Source organism: Leopardus geoffroyi, chromosome D1, assembly GCF_018350155.1.
Source record: "Leopardus geoffroyi isolate Oge1 chromosome D1, O.geoffroyi_Oge1_pat1.0, whole genome shotgun sequence".
In the NCBI taxonomy this organism is placed as follows: Eukaryota; Metazoa; Chordata; class Mammalia; order Carnivora; family Felidae; genus Leopardus; species Leopardus geoffroyi.
In genome coordinates this window covers 73,027,745-73,033,744 of record NC_059329.1, presented here as the reverse complement: position 1 = coordinate 73,033,744, position 6,000 = coordinate 73,027,745, and the positions used below count along the sequence as shown (strand labels likewise).

General features: G+C 48.8%; 1 protein-coding gene across 4 annotated transcripts in view; it reads left to right on the top strand.

Annotated features, from left to right (window-relative positions):
- Positions 1 to 939: 939 nt before the first annotated feature.
- Positions 940 to 6,000, top strand: part of SOX6 (SRY-box transcription factor 6) — a 619,662-nt gene continuing 614,601 nt past the window's right edge. For 2 of the 4 annotated variants that reach the window (XM_045484620.1, XM_045484628.1), the window contains exon 1: positions 940 to 1,119. The gene's annotated coding sequence lies outside the window, so the exon portion shown is untranslated. Of the gene's footprint in view, positions 1,120 to 4,827; positions 5,902 to 6,000 lie in introns of those variants that run through there. The other 2 variants (XM_045484622.1, XM_045484630.1) reach the window with 1 other exon arrangement.

The window sequence follows — 6,000 nt, the reverse complement described above, 5'->3', positions numbered from 1 at the left end:
GGTTCCTAGAACTGAGATATCCATAGCAAGTCTGCATTCCAGCTGTTTCTCCCGTAGCCTCTTTCCTGCCTAACACAGCCTTCTGACTAACTTGGACAAGGCTTGAGCTACCCCCCCTCCTCCCCCCCCCCCTTTTTTTCCTTTCCAGACATTCCCTAAACTCAACCCAGGGCAAATCCAGAAGTCGGTACAGTACAGAGCTTCCATTCAATCGTGGGGGGAAAATCTCGTTTACAGTTTCGCTTAGGCAGATGGAAGAAGTAGATGGTTATGGGACTTTGGAGGGAGGGGTGCATGGGGCTGGCATGGGGTGTTGGTGGCAGGGAAGCGCGATTTCTCTTAGGTCTTGGTGCTGCAGGTAAGGTTCCCAGATTCCAGCTGCCCTCTTGCTGCGCTGCGGTGGTGGGTGAGAGTGGAGGGTGATCCTCGTCTGATTAGAGGGGAGTGGAGGAGGGTGGAGTGTGAGTGTGGGAGGAAGGGGGGGGGGTTGGAATGGACCCTGGACGGGCTCCACGGACACATTGTCTTGGTTTGTGTCTGTGCCCGGTCTATGCTGCTGCCTCTGGAGCCTTTTGAGCAGGGTAGTATGCCCTAGGCTTTTTCTCTCCCCCCCACCCCCCCTTTTAAAATGTGTTTAAAAAGAAGTGAATATCCTTCTAAAATAAGTTAAAAATCTTTCTTTGACTTTCCATCTGAGATGTCAAAAGGATTAAATAAATGAAACTTTATTTGACCGGGGAGTTTACCCAGAGACTCAACGACATCTCGGGTCTTTGGCCTTATTCTAATTCCATGGTGGTAATTACCCTTCGTTTCTTTAAGTGCAATAGATTTATTGCCTTAGAGACTATGCACAGTTTGATTGAATTATTCATTTTTTTTTCTTTGGTGTAGACTGCATCTGGGGACTCTGATGTGACGTGTAGATTTTTTTTTCAGGAACAAAGGGAATGTGGAAATGAAAGAGAGAGGGAGAGAGAGGCTGGCAGATGTAATGAGACGCGGTGAAGGTGTACGCAGACTGGCACTCCCACTCCTCCCTTCTGCTCTCACTGCAGCCCTGGGTAACTCGCAGGCTAACACAAACAGCTTTTCTCCCGCAGCCTGCCCTCTGTCACTGTAAGTACATCAGCCTTCTCTTATCAGCATGCAGATTCCAGCCACGCACTCCCCTTGCTCGGCTTTGCACCTTAGACAGCAGAAGCACATTTAGAAATTAACTTTCCTAAGCCAGGAAGAACATGTCTGTAAAACTTATTTTTGATTTATCTTTATTTTTCTTTGAAAAAAGTTCATGCATTTTTACCACTTTTCCCACCTCCTTTGTGGCGGTGCTGCTGCTACTGTCGCCACCGCTGTGGTCTTCCCAACAGGATGATGCGCAGATTCAAATGAAATTTAATGTTATTGTCTAGCCATTTAAAGTACAGGGACAATGCCTTGTCCTTTTGCAAAATGACGTCTTAAAGAACACAGAGCATTATTCACAGTTTGTTTTTGGCTTTTTGTTGTTGAAACACGAGTTCTGACCTCTTTGAGGTAGAGTCCCAAGGGCACTGTTATTTGGGAGTTTGGGTTATTTGGTTACACCAAACTTAAATGAAGTGCGGTGGGCTACTGAAGTGCTGGTATGTTTGTTATCCCTGTTTAAGGAAAACAATTGCGAAAACTTTTCTCCGTGCTGTAATTAAAGTTTTCAACTTCTTCCTTTTGGCTTTTTATACTCTTTCACTTATTCTTCGTTTCAGTAAAAGTTCTCATTCCCCGTGTTTTGGAAGTAAAGACATTTATATTTGTCCTATTTATACAGTAGCTATAAAGCCCTTCCTGAAAGAAGTTAGCGACCTTAAGATGTAGATCTGAATCGTTCGCCCGGCCGGTGTAAGGAGACTTCACAGGGAGAATTCGAGGTTTTAACAGTCGTTATGATTTTTGCGTGGGTGCTTTAAATATTAACTTCTTTGGCAGAATTCATTGCGTTGCCCTTCCCAAGTTCAGGCGGACCTTTCTCCAGGAACTGCGCGCGCCTTTCCTTTGCGGGTTCGCGCCTCTTCTCTGGAGGTGCGAGGCCAAACTTAGCAAAGCCGAGTTGCCTTTGCTGGTTGCTGTGCGCAGGGACACCGGGACAGCACGGAGGCAGCGACAGCTGCGACAGGTAAGTTAGCCCCCACGCGTTCGCCCCTCCTTCCCTTCCTGGTTCTCCCATCTCAGCGCCCAGGGTTCTCGCGCCGCGCGGCACTCGGACCCCCAGGGCAAGTGAGCTTGAGTGCGCCTGGATCTGGCGGTAAGGTGCCTGGGTGTCCTCCGCTGCCTGTGGGACTTCTCGGAGCCCTCAGGCCAGTGCGGACCAGGTGGAGAGCCCGGCACTTCAGTCGGCTGCAGCGCTCTCCGCTTCGTCCCTTGCGCTGTACAGTCGTGCCCTAGGCTTGAAAGAGAACCCTTAGGGTGCACCCCCGCCTCCAGGGCCACGTGTCATCCCGTGTACAGCCTGAAGTGCAGTATCGAGACCCCAAACTTTAGTTTCTTAACTTTAGGGATCAGTGTTGTGACCAGCTCCGGGGTTCCGCCTTATCAATCTATTTTGGTATCAGTTTATTAGATAAAATCTAAAGAGAGTTCCTGCCGCTCCAAACCGGAAGGTCCACCGCGGCCCAGTATTAGGGCCTTGGACTCTAGAGATCTTGATAATGTCGCCTTTCCCCTCTTTTTGTCTCCTGCCAGCGGCCTGCATCTGGTTGGTGGGGTCCCCCTTACCCCCCAGATCCCTAATGCCGTGTGATTCAAAGAGATGGATGCGCTGGTGCTTGAAAAGCCAGACTTGTCGCAGCAATTCCGAGGAACCCAGTGGCAGCCCAGCGGTTCCGTCCCAGATGTTTCACCTCTCCCGGTGACTCTTCCATGAGGATTCAGGCTTTGGGACTGAAACTACCCCCTTAGCTCTCTGCCCAAACTCTGCAGGCATTTAGGACAGGTCGTTCGATTTTGACCTCTTCAAGCTTTGGAGAGATTTTTTTTTTTTTTTTCTTTTGCCCGATGGTTGAGTTCTGGGACAGGCGGCTGAAGAGCACGAGGCTCTGGAACCCAGCGCGGGCCTGGCTACTCACGTTTACAAACCCCCAACTAAAAACAAACCCCAGAAAAGATTTGGCCCAAGTCTAGGCTAGGAACGCTGGTCTGGGTTTGTCCCTTGGGCCTTGGAGGTCAAGGGGCACACCTGGTAGTTCTGGAAGCCTGGGGTGGAAGGAACTGGCCTTCCAGGTACCAGGCATACCAGGCGTTCTCTTTGAGGGCCTCTAGGCTCTGGCCCCAGGGGGCAGCCTTTCCAGTGCTGAAAGTTGCTGTGGGTGGTGGGGACACAAGATTTCTTGTTGGGGGACTAGCTGTCTTCTCAGCCTACAGTCATCAAGTCATTTTAAACTTACAGTCCCCAAGCTCCCAATCCTCAAGCATCCTATTTCCTATTGGGGTAGAAGCATCTGGCTATTCCTTCTGCCCCACTAATCCAAGATGTTCATCCCCACCCTTGTTTCTTTTTCCTCTCTTGTCTGGAATTCCTATGAAACCAAATGTAAAATACACTTTAAGAAGCCCATATATGACTGACATCTCAGCTTGTTCTGTCCTTTGTGCTTGCTCACTCTCTCCATTTTCTTTACAGTAAATGTGATGAAGGCAAGGCTTTCTCCCCTTTATCACTTTTATCACTTAATCTGTGGGAAGTCTTGTCCAAAGTCTTGGCAACTTTAGATTGCCATGAATTTTCTGAATTTCTTAGTCATAATTCCTGACCCATCTCTCCTGGTTCACATCTTCTTTCACAAAGTCCCTGTTTATGAAATGTCTCGACATGGCCATGTCCTATCAGTTTCTGCATAGTAAAGACTTTTCCTCCACAAATCTCTGCAGTAGTTATGCTGCAGGTACATCAGAACCTCTCTTTAAGCTTTTAACCTTGATGTAATTTTGACTCTCCACTGACCTCAGTTTCTGAAATCTAGTCTATTTTTGAGGCCTAGGTTAAGGCAGGCCAGCCTCATGTGGTACACGCTGACTCTAGTTAGCTCTGTGTCTGCTGTTGTCAGAGCCGGTTTTCTCATCTGTTTTACACTGCATCTCTACTACCTGACACCAGGAATATTCCCTCCCCTCTCGGTCGCTCAGCTTGTGTGTACTAAGATAAAGTTCCAAGTCTCTGCTCCTTTAGGCCATTCTGTGCCCTTGCAAATCTTATCTATCCTATACATGCATCAAAGAGAATCTTTATGTGTTTTTTTTTTGGGGGGGGGACTTTTATTAATATAATTTCCTACATCTGACTTGTGCATTTCTACATGCTGTCCAGGTGACAGACACTCTTTTCTTCTTCTACAACTTCCAAGCTACCCCTCTTGAAATTGTATCTTCAAATCTTTTCCTCTACAAAGTTGAGGTAATACACATATATCACCCACCCAATTCCACGTAACACAAACATACCCATATAATAAGTGTGGAATTATTTTATTTATTGTTGTAAAGGTATAGTTTTTTTTTGGTAGTTTGTACATGTTTTTTCTGATCATTTTAATCCATAAACTCATAATCCACATGGCCTGCGGAACATTTCCACCTACAGATATTAAGGATCTCCCTATGTCACTTGCCTTTTCTTGTTTTCTTTCAATTCCCCCTCCTCCTCTTGAAATAAATTTCTCTTCCCCCATTGACTGAGGTCCTTCTAAATGGTGTGTTTTCCTTATTTCTGGTGCCTGCATCTCTTTTTTTAAACTCTCTTGACCACTTCTCTTTTTCATTTTCTTTCATTCTTCTTAGTATTCATCCTAATATTCACCCATCTTTCCCTCTTCCTGGTCTGTTTCAGCCCCTGTCCTTCCTCTTCTCTGTATCTCCTGTGACTCACTTTTGTGGTCCACTTCTACATCTCAGTACTTGTTAATATTCAGCCCATTCCTCCACTGTCACATAACTTTTTCAAAACACAAATTACCAGCCCTCCATTTCCCTCTCCCACTTTCCTTCCTCCTGTTCAGTTTGCTTCTTTCTTCCTCTGCAGTTGTCTACCTTTGCCCCACTGCAGCTCGCCTTCCTCTTGACTCCTCCTCCTAGCAGCCCCAGCCCTAATAGTGCTCCTTAGGTCCTTTACGCCTTCCTCAGCCTCTTTCCCACCCAATACTTGTCCCCATTTCCCCTCTGACCCCAACTCGCTTCATTGTTCCCTTCCAATTCTCTCCCAGTAGTTGCTTCCCAGGCGCCTTCTCCAATTCCAACCTCTGCTCTCGCCGATCTCTGCCCTCTCTCTCCGGTTCTCTCTTGCCTTTGCCTCTCGCTCTCCCCTCCTTCTTCTTCCTCCGGCCCTCCCCCTCCCTCCCAGCTTCCCTGCCTGGCTCGCTGCCTCCCTCGCCTCTTGTCTCATCTTGCCTGTGTTGTCTGGGAGGGGAGCCCTGCCTCCTCTCCCTCGCTCAGATCAATGCCCTGGCCACTCACTTTCTGATGTTGCACGACGGGAAATGCTTTGAATACTTACGACATGGCCGCTCACACTGATTGCCAAGATTGACAGCACTAACCATCGCCTTCACTTGTTTCAAGGGGGAAGCCCCTAGTCACCCCGCTCTGCGCGCACCTCCTGGCACCCCGGCGGCAAACTTCTGCCGGTCAACGCTCCCCCCGCCCGGGGCGGGACACCCCCGCAGACTTGAGTTAACGGGCTGCGCCGGCCGCGGCGCTGGGGGGTTCTGCTCCCTTGCTCCCGGGGCTGTGCTAATTGACCTAGCATCGAGTCCCCTTGCTTAATTTTTTTTTTTTTATTTGTATCTTTCCCTTTTTCTTTAATGCCATTTACTCCCGCGGCGCAGCGCACAAGGAGCCCTCCCGTGCGGTACCATCCTGGAGCCCGCCCAGGTAACCGGGACGGAGCGAGCTAACTAGAGAGCGAGGGAGACAGAGCGAGAGCGCGCGGCCCGTTTGTGAGCTACCTGTTGGGGAGCCGGAGGGGGCAGG